Here is a 15,004-nt window from a genome sequence, read left to right on the forward strand (position 1 = left end):
TCAGTTCTGTCAGAAGGACGCAGGTTTAAAAAGACACATATTGAGAACCTTCAGGCTGACGGGGATCATTAGACAGGACCGGGCTAAGGAGCCCGTACACGTGAAATAACACCTGCAGATTTCAGGAGGTAGGAACCCAAAAATTCTCACCCAAGCTGTGTCAATAGGAAGCAGAAATGGGCTTGGGGCAGTAACCTCAAAACTCCCTTCAGCCACATCATTACAAGAGTCGGCCATGTCTGCCTGAGGCTGTGGTATCACCTGAAAGGCACCACAAGCTGGGTACACACAAACTGTTACACTACATCGAGCACTATACAGGTTATACTCCCTGGAGGTGGTATGTAAGAGTCCCTTCAGGAGCTAGGCTAGTTGGTTGGTGTTGCAGCATGGTGAGGCACCTAGTCTGCTCTTAGTTCCAGAAAGAGTTTGTGGGCTCTGGACAATGTTGTGTTGTGCAGGTACACTCTATTAGTCCTAAACCCCCAAAAAACAACATGGAAGTGACAGCAGCTGAAACCGCACAACAGCACATCCATCTCTGTCTGCATCATCCTTCCCTCACTAACCCAGATCACCGCTGTCTTAGCTGGCCCTTCTGTGAGCTCCTCACTTGTATCCTTTGTCCCAGGCATTCATTTCCAACATAAGCAGTTAATCCCACTAAGTACAACACACGCAATGGCTCTTGGGTTCCCTGAGCCACTCTACAGCGTTCCTGGCAGGCTGGCAGAGCGCGGTCAGTGACATTAGCACGATGCTCCCATTGCACAGGGACAAGATTGTAGAGGCTGCTCGTGCAGAATGATCCTACTGTCCAGAAGCCATGGGTGCATTTTCACCTCAGTCTGGCAAATCCTCCTGGGACCCCGCCAGAAGCCTTACAAAACAACCGCTTGCTCATTTGCCTGGATAGCAGCTCTCAGAAGAGTGGAGCGAGCGCTGGCAAGGACAGCTTTTTTGCTCGAGGGTCAGTTTCATTGCAGGGGAAACACTCATTCCAGTCGGGCCTGAAGGCAAGCCATAGGAGAAAGATCCCATTTCAAGGGCTGGGTTGAGGGAACAGACAGCTGCACTGCTGGTGGGCAGAGCACTTGCGCAGATAAGGACTCTGTTGCCAGCATTTAAGCTGCCAACACCTCTGGGTCTCTGGCATTAGAACCAGCTCTAGCAAGGAGGGCGAACAACTGGTGTCGGTCACCGATACCTGTGTTTACATGTTCAGAGGAAGGATCTGTCACCACTTGAGGGAAAGGCAGAACACGTACATCTGAGGTTGCTGACAAGCAGATGATCGCAAGCTAATCAGATCCTGGTCATTTCTTAAAGCCAGATCTCCCCACGTGCTTAGAACTGCATGGCATTCAGCGTGTTGCAAGAATTAGTTCACATGCTCGCATGTGATCAAACAGCAGTGCCCAATAAAATAGCCAGAGCACCTGAAATGGGACATAGCAGCAGCATTAAGGATCTGACAGTCCCATAAGAGAGAACAAACTTGGTCTTCTGCTAAAGGGACTGAACCGGGAAACTGGAGAAGGGAGCCAGGGTGTGGGTGTTACACCTCCCTCCAGCTCATTGAGCAAAGTAAGTCTGCTCTGCAGCTCAATTCCCCTCCAAAAATGAGAGAAGTCTACCCTGGCCCCATCCCAGCCCTCTCGGGCCATCTATTTAAGCCTATACAAGTATTGTAGAGAAGCTCTCTTGCATTGCATTCATACACTACACCAGCAGCTGAGGTGGGCTTCATCTGACCAAATGTAGCCACTTTAGTCATCCAGGAATCCCTTCATGGCATGTCTAGGGTTGTTCACCTCATCCTAAAAGAGTCACCTAAACTGGGTCACATGAATTGTTCCCTGAAACACCTGTTTCTCTCCATCGGCAAAGAAGGAAACCCAGGGTGGTATCTCAAAGCAGGGGAGAGGAATCACATTCATTTTCTAGCTTTTCTGGTTCTCAGAGTGTAAAAGTAGCAGAGGTTCACATTTCACAGATACCTGAGTGGTCATGAGGAGTAAGTTGCAGCCCGATAGATAAAAGCCTAATGAGACAAAGAAAACTTTGCCACCAATTACGATTTAGCAAAACAATCCACCCTCATGGCAAGGAGACACAAATGCTGCATTTCCTCTCTGGATAAAGGAGAGAGAAAAAGCAAAGGAGGAGGAGCCATCTGCTGCAAGACCCAAAGAGTCCATGCCAAGTGGGATGGACAAGATGACTTTCAGCCTTTAACGGCCCTGTGGCATGGATAAAACAAGTCCTGACCAAGCTCTGTCATGCTGATCTGAGAGACTTCATGTCACAGCATGGCAAATAGAAGAGGTTCTCCTACAGCTCTGAGAACTCGGCTGTGGTTGCTTTCGGCATGGGTGGCTTCTGCCGCAGTGTGCTCCCACCAGGCTCGTGCCCCCATGAGAGCAGCCAGACACAGGAGTCCTGGGCAGAGACACCACCTCTGCCAGGCAGCAGCTGCTGTGTGGTTGCTCTCATCCTCGTTTGCTGTCAGAGTGCCTGCACCAAGCTCCTAGGCACAGGCAAGGCCCAATTTGGCAGCAGCAAGGAGAGGAGAGGGGAGGAGACCCAAGGGAAGAGGACGAAGGGCATGGGAAGCAGAGCCTCAGTGCCCACCAGGCGCCAGGCTGAGGGCACCACGCTCTTTGGGTGGGTGGGGCTGGTCGCAGGTCACTGTGGGGCTTGGGGATCACCCAGGCTCCTGGGGATAGGGAACGCCCGCAACTGCCTCTGCGGGCGATGGGGAAGGACTCGGCTGGATCTCGGGGTGAAGCTTGCTCAGTGGGAGAGACGGGTGCCATCCGGACATGGGGCCAGCGAGGCCAGGGGACAGCAAGGTGGCGGCAGCAGTCCTGGGGACAACGGCTCCTCTTGCCCGTGGGGAGCCTGTCCACATGCTGCTAGTTGGGAATGCAAAGAGCAGCCCGGCCCTCGGAATGTGACTGTGCTCTTCCCTTTGCAGGTGTCCAGGGGCAGCAGGGCCCAGCAGGGTATGGACCCAGTGAGCAGCAGATCCCCGCCAGGCCCTACCAGGAGCAGGAGCTCTCCCAATGAATGTGTGCCTCTTGAACTGAGCTCACGGGAGACTCTTCGTTCCTGGGGAGGAGCAGTGGCTCCATCCCCTGCTCACTTCTCACCCCTCATTGCACAGCCAAGATGGGCAGCAGCTCTGTTGGTAGCTTCTGTGGAGAGGACCACAATGGCCCTCAACCAGGTCCCTGAGGATGGGGACCTGGGGCTTGTCTTATGCCTCAGGCTTCCAGAGGCAGCATGGGCTGCCCGGCTTTCTGGAGGTCCCCTGCACACCACAGCTGCCTTTCAGTGCCGGGAGCAGTGCAGGTCCTTCAAGGCAGCAAGTGGCAGAGAGCAATGAAGTTTGGTGTCCACCATGGGACAGAGAAGATGGAGGTCCCAGCGCCTGTTCTGGCTGCACTACAACAACAGGCAGTGACCCTGGGAATAGCAGATAAATGCCTCTGTGGGCACCACTCTCCTCCTGGCTGTGGTACGGGGTGGGTTCACCTCCTCCAAAATCCCTGCCTCTCCCTTTCAAGGCAGATGAGGGCTGTGGCACGGAGGTGACCTGGAAGCCCTGCGAGAGTGGCAGGATCACAACCCGGAGCTCTGGGGTTCACTTGGAGCTCTACATGCTCAAGCACATACTGAAGTGAGAAAAAGGTTGAGGAGGAGGACGTGAGCAGGATCCCCTAGCAGGCAGAAAAGAGCAGTGAGGGCTGGCAGAGGGGAGCGTGATGGAAGAGCTCTTGCAGGTCTCCCTGCATTTCCTTAAGTGTTTAAATCACAGAATGGTTGACGTTGGTAGGGACCTTGGAGGTCACCTGGTCCAAGCCCCCTGCTCAACCAGGGCCACCTCGATCCGCTTGCCCAGGACTGTGTCCAGACAGCTTTTGAGTATCTCCAAGGATGGAGACTCCACAGCCTCCCTGGGCAACCTGTGCCAGTGCTTGGTCACCCTCACAGTGAAAAAGTGTTTCCTGATGTTCAGAGGGAACCTCCCATGTTTCAGTTTGTGTCCCTCGCCTCTTGTCCTGTCACTGCACACCACCAAAAAGAGCCTGGCTCCGTCTTCTTTGCATCCTCCCTTCAGGTATTTATATAAATTCGTAAGATCCCCCCTGAGCTTTCTTGTCTCTAGGCTGAACAGTCCCAGCTCTCTCAGCCTTTCCTCATATGTGAGATGCTCCGCTCCCTTCATCATCTTCGTGGCCCTTTGTTAGGCTCTCTCCAGTATGGCCATGTCTCTCTTGTACTGAGGAGTCCAGAACTGGATGCAGGAGCCAGGTGTGACCTCACCAGTGCTGAGTAAAGGAGAAGGATCACCTCCCTCGACCTCCTGGCAATACTTTGGCTAATGCAGCCTGGGATGCCATTAGCCTTCTTTGTTGCAAGGGCACATTGCTGGCTCGTCTTCCACTTGGTGTCCACCAGGACCCTCAGATCCTTTTCTGCCAAGCTGCTTTCCAGCTGGGTGGCCCCCAGCATATACTGGTGCAGGGGCTTGTTCCTCCCCAGGCGCAGGACTTTGCACTTCTCCTTGTTGAACTTCACGAGGTTCCCGACAGCCCAAATGCTTATCATCTTTGCTTCCCAATGCCCATACCAGTAATTCTATGTTTAAAATTAAGTTAAATTCCCCAAGGTGAGAGTCCTTTGCCCGTGACAGTAGTCGGAGAGCGACTGTTCTGCCTTTATTTCAACACATGAGTTTTACCGCTGTTGTCCTTCCTATTCTCTCCCCTGTCCCCGTGGGGGCATCTCATTTCTGTGTGCATGGGGCTTTCCCTGACAATGTTTTGTAGTGGGGACGCCGCAGGGATGTCCTGTGTGGGAAGGGGTGAGGGCTGCCCTCTGCCAGTGAAAATGCAGCTTTTTCTTTTACCGCCTTTCAATGAACACCTTCCAGCTGTCTTGAAAGTGGCTTTGTTCCTGTGCTGTGAGCCACGGAGCAGCTCCCAAAGTGCCCTTCTCTGCCACGCAAGGTGGAGCAGAGCCCCTCGGGGCTGCCCGCAGCCACTGCCCCGGGGAGATGCCCTCGCAGCGCCTGTGGTGGTGCTGGGAACCTGGAGCCACCGGGGTGCAACCGATGGCTGGAGACAACCTGGCTGTGGGAACCTGGGGGCTTCTGCCGCACGTCAGTGCTGCCCCGTGGGAGGGAGCGAGGCTTTGGCATCGGCTAAGAGAGGGGTGTGCGGAGCCATGCACCGATCCTGCAGTTTCTGCCAAGAAGCTGCCCCCTGGGAGGGACAAAGCGTGAAACCTCTGATCTTGGGCCATTCAAACGGCTGGAGGTGATCTTGGACGCGTGTTTCGTAGCGAGAAGAGGGGGAGTTTGTAATGAACAGATGCTCCAGCTGCTGCAGCCCTCTGCCTCTCGGTGCCTTGCAGGGGCGGCGGGTAAGGTTTGCTGGGAGCAGGGACACCTCGTCCCTGCGGCCACCCCTGTTCCCCACAAGAGACGGGTCACGCTTACGGCGCAAGTCTGTGGAGGCGGTGATGGCGCTGAGGGCAGAGGCTGTCACGAACGACCGCTCCAGCGGCAGGTCTTTGATCTCTGTTCTGCAGGGGCGAGGGGTGGCCTGCGCCGGGCATTAACAACAAGGTTTTGGCCGTGGCGGGGCTGCTGGGGAGGCCTCTGTGAGGGGAGGCCTCTGTGAGGGGAGGCCGGGGCTGCCCTGTGCCACTCACAGCCGGTTCCAGTCGTTTCCAGAAGGCTGCGCAACAGACAGGAGGCCTGTCAGAGCTCAGCCAATCAGGGGAGTCCCTGGCGGCTGAGCCAATGAGAGGCGTCGACGTCACCCGGAGAGAACAGGCCTGAGCAGCCAGAAAGGCTGAGGAGGAGAGGAGGAGGTGAGCAGGGTCCCCAAGCAGGCAGAAGGGAGCAATGAGGGGTGGCGGAGCCAGGGGGGACAGAAGGGCAGGGCCCAGCACCCAGGGCCTGTCCCACAGCCCCAGCCAGGGAGCAGGGCAGGCAGGGGGCTGGCAGGAGCAGCCCCACTCCGGTTACAGACACTGGACACCACCCTGGGGATGGGGACAGGCTTAGGCCGGGTGGGACTCGAGAGGGCCAGCAGGCAGTTCCTGGGGTCTCGGAGGGGCAGTGCAGGCCAGGACCTGAGATTTGGCCCTTCCGAGGGAGAGGCCAGAGGCTTTGTATGGTGCTGCACAGGGCCAGCTCTCGGGACGGGGTGGGCTGGCCGTGGCCCAGCTGTGCGGAGCTTGGTCCAGCTGTGCTGGCCATTGCCCAGCGTCCGGGTGACTGTCGCCTCCCCCGGTGCAGCTCAGCTCGGGGAGGGTCACTTGCCCCCATTGTCCCTGCCTCACAAACGTTGCCATAGCCGAGTGCTGGTGACACCGCAGCTGGTGAAAGGGTGACAGCCCCGTGTCACGCCTGCATCACAATCACGGGCGGAATTGGTACGTGGGGCTGAGCGAGGCCGGGCGGCACTTTGCCTGCGAGCTGCCGGGTGAAGAGAGAGGCTCTTGAGCTGGGAAGGAAGGGCAAGTAGACTGGGTTAGCTGGTTCCGGCTGCTCCTCCTCAAGCTCTCCTTGGCTCTCTCTGGCACGTTACAGGCCTGCCTGTCACGCCTTGGGAAATGAGCTGGGTCCCCAGCCCAGCGGCCTTCGCCGCCTTCTCCGTTTTGCTGTGGTTGCTGCTGGTGGTGTTTGTCTACCGCCTCGCGGTGACCGTGGCCAAGCCCCAGGTAGGAGCCAGTGCTGGTGCTGAGCCGAGCCCTGGCCGGCAGGGTGGGGGGTCAGCAGGGGCCCGGGATGGGGGGTCAGCCCCAGGGGCGGGCTGGAGAGGCCCTGCCTGGCAGGGGAGGCCGTTTCCCAGGCAGGCCCTGGCCAGCCTGGGCCAGGAGGCTCGGGGCAGGCAGAGGTCTGGGCCTGGCCGGGCTCTGGTTTTTTGCTGGTGCCGCTGAGGCGGCAGGGAATGTTGCCCTCTCACCCACTGCTTTCCTTGCCTGTGTAGAAAGGGAGGCCGAAGAAGCGGCGATGCAGACGCAACAAGGGGGATGCCCGAGGTGAGCAGCCCCTGGGCAAGGGCGGGTGCCCTGCAAAGACACCCCCTGGCCCCACGTGCCCACCGCCCCGTCCGGGGATGCCCCGTCCGCTCACTCTGTCTCCTCTGCCTGCAGCCTTTGTCCTCCTGGCTTCTTCACAGCCCTCGAGGATGGGGTAAGTGGAGCCATCCCCCCCTCTGGTATCCCCCCACCAAGGGAGGTCCCACTAATCCTGCCCTCTGCCCTCTCTGCAGCTGTCCTGTACACCCGGAGATGGATGCCATGTGTGAAACAGTCGATCAGTTCAACATGATCCTGGAGAACCTAAACAGATACCTGGACACGTGAGGCCACTGAGGAGGGACTGGGGAGAGGGACAGGGGGCATGGCTTTGGGCTACCGCTTGGGGAGGGCATGGGGAAATCCCCAGGCGTAAAATGTGAGGGGAGACGCCCTTCTGGAGGCAGTGACCTCCGTGACACAGAGCTGACGGTGTCTCCCCCTTTTCCGGGGGCAGAGGGAACTGCTGTGTGCGGCAGGCAGGGAGGGGGCCTCGGGCACACGCTGGGTGGGACCCCACAGCAGTGATACAGCCTGCCCGTCTCCTTCAGGGCAGGAAGGAGAGCCCCGGGATGCTCGGGAGTGCTGGGCTTAGGCTTCCCCTCCTCCTCCTCTTTCTCCTCACACAGGCTCAGCTCAGAGACGCCTGAGGGCAGCGACAGCTCCTGGACGTCCATCACGGCGAGCGACACTGGCTCCTCTTCAAGGGTCTCTCTGTGCCCTTCGAGAGAAGACCCCCACACTTCCGTCATGGCCAGCAAAGCCAGCTCCTCTGCAGAGGTGTCTCTGCCCCTTTTGAGTGACGACTCCTGGACCTCCATCACGGCGAGCGACGTTAGCTGCTCTTCACAAGCGTCTCTCCCCACTCTTGTGGATGGAGCAGACACGGCTCATGCCTCCAGCGTGCAGCTTGGCCTGGGGCATCCCAGGACTGACCTGGAGGAGCAGCCTGGCCCAGCAACTCATCCGCCCTGCAGGGAGGAAGTGGACACATGTCCCGAGGCCAGCAGCGTGCAGCAGCACCAGCAAGATCTCGAGATGCAGCTGGGGGCTCCCACTCCACCTCCAGAGGTGCCCGAGGTCCACTCCAGGGAAATGGAGATGCCTATAGCAGACCACAAAAGCCAGGACACCTTGGAGGGCCTCATGCCACAAACAAAACTGCCGCGGGAACTGGGCCTGCCAGCCGATGTGGATGAGACTCCGCAGAGTGTCCCAGCCTCAGTTCCTCCAACACCTCAGCGACCGCAAGAGCGTGACGTGATGGTGGTTCCCATTGTCCAGGACCTGCCCTTCCTGGATGAGGCTGTGAAAAGGCAGCTGGAGCGTCACATTGTAAAAATGAAGATACAACGGCGCTATGGGCTGCCAACCAAGGTCCTGGAATACGAGAAGAGCTTTGAAGAGCTCACCCTGGGGCAAAAAGCCGCTCAGCCTCCCCCTCCGCAGAGGCGCACTGGGCTGCCCTACTGCTCTCCCTTCCGGCACTGGGACAGGCAGGCTCGGACCAGGAAGCCAGCAGCACAGCCCCCTGGTCCGCAGAAAGAGTCTGCAGAGCCTGTGGACACATGCGCACGAGAGACGCAGGCTCCATCACCTCCTCCAACACCTCAGCGACCGCAAGAGCGTGACGTGATGGTGGTTCCCATTGTCCAGGACCTGCCCTTCCTGGATGAGGCTGTGAAAAGGCAGCTGGAGCGTCACATTGTAAAAATGAAGATACAACGGCGCTATGGGCTGCCAACCAAGGTCCTGGGATATGAGAAGAGCTTTGAAGAGCTCACCCTGGGGCAAAAAGCCGCTCAGCCTCCCCCTCCGCAGAGGCGCACTGGGCTGCCCTACCGCTCTCCCTTCCGGCACTGGGACAGGCAGGCTCGGACCAGGAAGCCAGCAGCACAGCCCCCTGGTCTGCAGGAAGAGTCTGCAGAGCCTGTGGACACATGCCCACGAGGGACACAGGCTCCAGTCCACGCTGGGCCTGCAGCGTTCCTGAGAGCGGCACAAGAGATGCCTCAGGAGGATGGGGAGACACCCCCCTGCAAAAGGGAGCATGGGGGAACAGCCGGCAGCAGCACGGCCAGCAAGGAGATCCTGCCACACACCGATGGGAAGGAGCAGGGCCCTGGGCCACAAGGGGATGTGGACGGTCCTTCCCCTTCTGGCCAGGCAGAGCAGGCACCGCTGCAGAGCGAGGGAGCTCCCCGGGGGCAATCAGGCCAGGTGTCTGACAGCCCCAGCATCTCCTACGGGGACATGGGGCCAGCAGAGCTGCTGTTGGAGAAGAGCGTCCCCATGGGAGAAGCAGACCACTCCCTGGAAGGCCAGAGCAGCTCCAGTGAGGCCGTGGGGACACCTGAGCTGCCATCAGACATGGCAGCTCCTCCAAGCAGAAGTTCCCCACAGACACAACGCCCCTCCTGTGAGGAGAGACCCTCAGCTCTGCCACCATCTCCACACTCTGCGGGGACTGGCCTTCAGATCCCCCATCTGGAAGAGCTCCTCGCAGCCCTCACTGACTACTACAGGGCCAGCCAAGCCGCTGGAGAGCTGCAGAACCAGCTGCTGGCTTTATGGCTGGAGCGGCGCCCAGGCAACGTGCAGTGGCCTAAGACAGACCCGGCAGTGGAGCTCCCCAGTGCCTTGCAGCGCTGCGGCCAGAGAGGAGCAGAGAAGGGCAAGGGAAGCGCCCAGGACAGAGCCGGCTCCAGGAGGCTCTGCCCCAAGTGCAGCAAAGCCCCGCGCCACAGCCTGCCTGGCAGTGAAGGCTCCCAGACTTGGGCTCCACCTGATGCTGCAGCCCTGCGCACAGGAAGGGAAGGGGCAGTGGGAGAAAGGTGTCCAGCTGAGGACAGGGCCAAGAGGCAGCAGGAACAGAAGAGGGCTGCTGCTGCCCAGCAATCACAGCGGGTCCGTGTGTGTGGGTCCACCATACGGATCCCTCTCTTTCGGCATGGGTGGCTTCCGCCATAGTGTGCTCCTGCCAGGCTCGTGGCCTCGTGAGAGCAGCCGGACACAGGAGTCCTGGGGCAGAAGAGAGGAGAGGCGAAGAGAGGAGAGGTGAGGAGACCCAAGAGAAGAGGACAAAGGGCGTGGGAAGCAGAGCCTCAGTGCCCACCAGGTGCCAGGCTGAGGGCACCACGCTCTTTGGGTGGGTGGGGCTGGTCACAGGTTGTTGTGGGGCTTGGGGATGGTCTGGGCTCCTTGGGGAAAGCGGAAGCCTGTGACCAGCTTAGGAGGCGATGGGGAAGGACTCGGTGGCATCTCAGGGTGAAGCTTGCTCAGTGGGAGAGACGGGTGCCATCCGGACATGGGGCCAGCGAGGCCAGGGGACAGCAAGGTGGCGGCAGCAGTCCTGGGGACAACGGCTCCTCTTGCCCGTGGGGAGCCTGTCCAGATGCTGCTAGTTGGGAGTGTAAAGAGCAGCCCGACCCTCAGAGTGTGACCATGCTCTTCCTCTTGCAGGTGTCCAGGGGCAGCAGGGCCCAGCGGGGTATGGACCCAGTGAGCAGCAGATCCCCGCCAGGCCCTACCAGGAGCAGGAGCTCTCCCAATAAATGTGTTTCTTCTGAAGTGAGCCCATGGGAGCCTTTTTTGCCTGGGGACGAGCAGCCCCCTGGCCCGCAGGAAGAGTCCGCAGACCCTGTGGACACATGCCTGTGAGGGACGCAGGCTCCAGTCCACGCTGGGCCTGCAGCGTATTACTGAGAGCGGCACAGGAGATGCCTCAGGAGGATGGGGAGACACCCCCCTGCAAAAGGGAGCATGGGGGAACAGCCGACAGCAGCACAGCCAGCAAGGAGATCCTGCCACACACCGATGGGAAGGAGCAGGGCCCTGGGCCACAAGGGGATGCTCACGGTCCTTCCCCTTCTGGCCAGGCAGAGTGGGCACCGCTGCAGAGCGAGGGAGCTCCCCGGGGGCAATCAGGCCAGGTGTCTGACAGCCCCAGCATCTCCCATGAGGGCATGTGACTGTTCACTGGAGTCCTTCTCTGATTTTGGCTGACGTGGAGGTCATGCTAAGGCCTGATGTATGCTGGGCATAGCGCCATTACGTCAAAGCGAGAGCAACACGGGAGCAGGACACAGTGTCCAGGAAGGGCTAAATGTCGTTATGCAGCCATTATCACCTGCAGCTTGCTGTCTCCTGCAGCCATCACGCTTACGTATTGATTGTCTGGTAGTTGCTTCAGAATGTACGAACTCATAGAAATGGTACAGTCTGCAGGTCCACACTGGACGGTATAAATCCGTCAGGTTACGCAGAAAGTGGATCCAACAGCAGCTGGACTCCTGAGGCTCTTGGGCTTGCCGGTGTGACCCAGGGGATGCCCTCACTGTCACGGAGGAGGAAGGATGAGCTCTCTCACGGTAGGTAATGTTACTATTTTCCTCTTAAGCCCGGGAGTTATGAGTTAAAGTTACAAGTTACAGATCACCAGTCGGGCGTCAGGAGTTGGGAGTCGGGAGCTGCGAGTCAGGAGTCGGGAGCTGGGAGCTGGGAGTTGCAAGCCGGGAGCTGCGAGTTGGGATTTGGGAGTCGGGAGTCAAGAGTCAGGAGCTGCGAGTTACGGTTTGGGAGTTGGGAGTTGTGAATTGGGAGTTGGGAGTTGGGAGTCGGTATTTGGGAGCTGCGAGTTATGAATTGCGAGTTGCGAGTTAAATGTCAGGAGTCGGGAGTCAGGAGTTGGGAGTCAGCAGTCGGGTTTTGGGAGTTGCGAGTTACGAGTTGGGAGTTTCGAGCTGGCAGTCAGGAGTTGGGAGCTGGGAGGTGGTAGTCACGAGTTGGGAGTTGAGAGTTGAGAGTTGGGAGTCACAAGTCGTGAGTTGGGAGACGCAAGCTGGGAGTTGGGAGCCACGAGCCAGGAGCTGTGAGTCGGGATTTGCGAGCAGGGAGTCGCGAGTTGGGAATTGCGAGGGGAGAGCTGGGAGTTGGGAGTTGAGTGTTGGGAGTCAGGAGTCGGTAGTTGTGAGTTGGGAGCTACAAGTTGCAAGTTGCAACTTACAAGTTATGAATGACAGTTACAAGTTGTGAATGACAGTTACAAGTTATGAATTACAGAACTGTGAGTCAGAAACCTCGTGAATTAAGTGACGAATCAGTGAATTCACTTTAGATTGCCTGTGTAAAGGGGTTTGAGCCCTTGTTTGCCGTCTTTGGTTGTTTTCTTTCGTAATGAGCTCACAAAATAAAGTTTTACCGACAGAGTTCATTGTCCTGTAAAATCAAGAGGTCCAGACAGCCACTGACGGGACATTGGGACACCAGAGATGACATTGGACAATGGGTGCCGCAGAGATGACCTGTGCCGGTGAAAATGCAGCTTTTTCTTTTACCACCTTTCAATGAACACCTTCCAGCTGTCTTGAAAGTGGCTTTGTTCCTGTGCTGTGAGCCACGGAGCAGCTCCCAAAGTGCCCTTCTCTGCCACGCAAGGTGGAGCAGAGCCCCTCGGGGCTGTCCGCAGCCACTGCCCCGGGGAGATGCCCTCGCAGCGCCTGTGGTGGTGCTGGGAACCTGGAGCCACCGGGGTGCAACCGATGGCTGGAGACAACCTGGCTGTGGGAACCTGGGGGCTTCTGCCGCACGTCAATGCTGCCCCGTGGGAGGGAGCGAGGCTTTGGCATCGGCTAAGAGAGGGGTGTTGCCCAGCGTCCGGGTGACTGTCGCCTCCCCCGGTGCAGCTCAGCTCGGGGAGGGTCACTTGCCCCCATTGTCCCTGCCTCACAAACGTTGCCATAGCCGAGTGCTGGTGACACCGCAGCTGGTGAAAGGGTGACAGCCCCGTGTCACGCCTGCATCACAATCACGGGCGGAATTGGTACGTGGGGCTGAGCAAGGCCGGGCGGCACTTTGCCTGCGAGCTGCCGGGTGAAGAGAGAGGCTCTTGAGCTGGGAAGGAAGGGCAAGTGGACTGGGTTAGCTGGTTCCAGCTGGTCCCTCTCAAGCTCTCCTTGGCTCTCTCTGGCACGTTACAGGCCTGCCTGTCACGCCTTGGGAAATGAGCTGGTTCCCCAGCCCAGCGGCCTTCGCCGCCTTCTCCGTTTTGCTGTGGTTGCTGCTGGTGGTGTTTGTCTACCGCCTCGCGGTGACCGTGGCCAAGCCCCAGGTAGGAGCCAGTGCTGGTGCTGAGCCGAGCCCTGGCCGGCAGGGTGGGGGGTCAGCAGGGGCCCGGGATGGGGGGTCAGCCCCAGGGGCGGGCTGGAGAGGCCCTGCCTGGCAGGGGAGGCCGTTTCCCAGGCGGGCCCTGGCCAGCCTGGGCCAGGAGGCTCGGGGCAGGCAGAGGTCTGGGCCTGGCCGGGCTCTGGTTTTTTGCTGGTGCCGCTGAGGCGGCAGGGAATGTTGCCCTCTCACCCACTGCTTTCCTTGCCTGTGTAGAAAGGGAGGCCGAAGAAGCGCCGATGCAGACGCAACAAGGGGGATGCCAGAGGTGAGCAGCCCCTGGGCCAGGGCAGGTGCCCTGCAAAGACACCCCCTGGCCCCACGTGCCCACCGCCCCGTCCGGGGATGCCCCGTCCGCTCACTCTGTCTCCTCTGCCTGCAGCCTTTGTCCTTCTGGAGGCTTTACAGCCCTTGAAGACCCAGTAAGTGGATCCGTCCCCCCTGGAGCACGATAGCCCCCGCCGGTATCCCCCCACCAAGGGAGGTCCCACTAACACTGCCCTCTGCCCCTCTGCAGCTGCCCCACGGAGGGGTGCCATGTGCAGCCGGAGATGGATGCCATGTATGAAATAGTCGAGCAGTTCAACAGGACCCTCGAGGACCTAACAAGATACCTGGACACGTGAGGCCACTGAGGGGGGAACGGGGACAGGGAGGGGGGCATGGCTGGGAGCAACCGCTTGGGGAGGGCAGGGGCAAATCCATGGGCCTAAAACGTGAGGGGTGATGCCCTTGCGGAGGGATTGACCTCTGTGGCGCAGAGCTGACAGCGTCCACCCCTTTTCCTGGGGCAGAGGGAGACGCTGTGCCCGGCAGGCAGGGAGGGGGCCTCAGGCACATGGTGGGTGGGACCGCACGGCAACGATGCTGTCTGCCGCCTCCTTCGCGGCGGGAAGGAGAGCCCCAGGGTGCTCGGGAGTGCTGGGCTCAGGCTTCCCCTTCTCCTCCTCCTCCTCCTCACGCAGCCTCAACCAGGAGACGCCTGAGGGCAGTGACAGCTCCTGGACCTCCATCACGGCGAGCGACGTTGGCTCCTCTTCAAGGGTCTCTCTGTCCCCTTCGAGAGAAGACTCCCCCAATTCCATCACGACAAGTGAAGCCAGCTCCTCTGCAGAGGTGTCTCTGTCCCCTTCGAATGATGACTCCTGGACTTCCATCACGGCGAGCGACGTTAGCTCCTCTTCATGGGCGTCTCTCCCCACTCTTGTGGATGGAGCAGACGTGGCTCGTGCCTCCAGCGTCCAGCCTGGCCTGGGGCATCCCAGGGCTGGCCCAGAGCAGCAGCCGGGCCCGGCAACGCACCCACCCTGCGGGGAAAAGGCAGCCAGCTGCCTTGAGGCTGGTAGCGTGCAGCAGCACCAGCAAGAGCTCAAGATCCAGCTGGGGGCTCCCATTCCACCTCCAGAGGTGCCCAAGGTCCGCTCCCGGGAAATGGAGACGCCTCTCCAGCACAACAAAGGCCAGGAGACCTTGGAGGGCCCCATCCCAGAATCCAAACTGGAGCAGGAACTGGGCCTGCCAGCCAGTGTGGATGAGACGCCGCAGAATGTTCCAGCCTCAGCTCCTCCAACACCTCGGCGACGAGAAAGGCGTGATGTGATGGTGGTTCCCATTGTCCAGGACCTGCCCTTCCTGGATGAGGCTGTGAAAAGGGAACTAGAGAATCACATCGTTAAAATGAAGATACAGAGGCGCTATGGGCTGCAAATGAGGATGCTGGAATGTGAGGAGAGCTTTGAAA

The 15,004-nt window shown here is 59.3% G+C and overlaps 1 long non-coding RNA gene across 1 annotated transcript; it reads left to right on the plus strand.

The window, feature by feature from the left end:
- Positions 1–13,635: 13,635 nt before the first annotated feature.
- Positions 13,636–14,289, plus strand: LOC127014695 (uncharacterized). Its single transcript, XR_007766207.1, has 3 exons — positions 13,636–13,685; positions 13,781–13,885; positions 14,229–14,289. It is a non-coding gene; the product is annotated as an uncharacterized LOC127014695 (long non-coding RNA).
- The last annotated feature ends 715 nt before the right edge of the window (positions 14,290–15,004 follow it).

Source organism: Gymnogyps californianus, chromosome 3 (assembly GCF_018139145.2).
Source record: "Gymnogyps californianus isolate 813 chromosome 3, ASM1813914v2, whole genome shotgun sequence".
In the NCBI taxonomy this organism is placed as follows: Eukaryota; Metazoa; Chordata; class Aves; order Accipitriformes; family Cathartidae; genus Gymnogyps; species Gymnogyps californianus.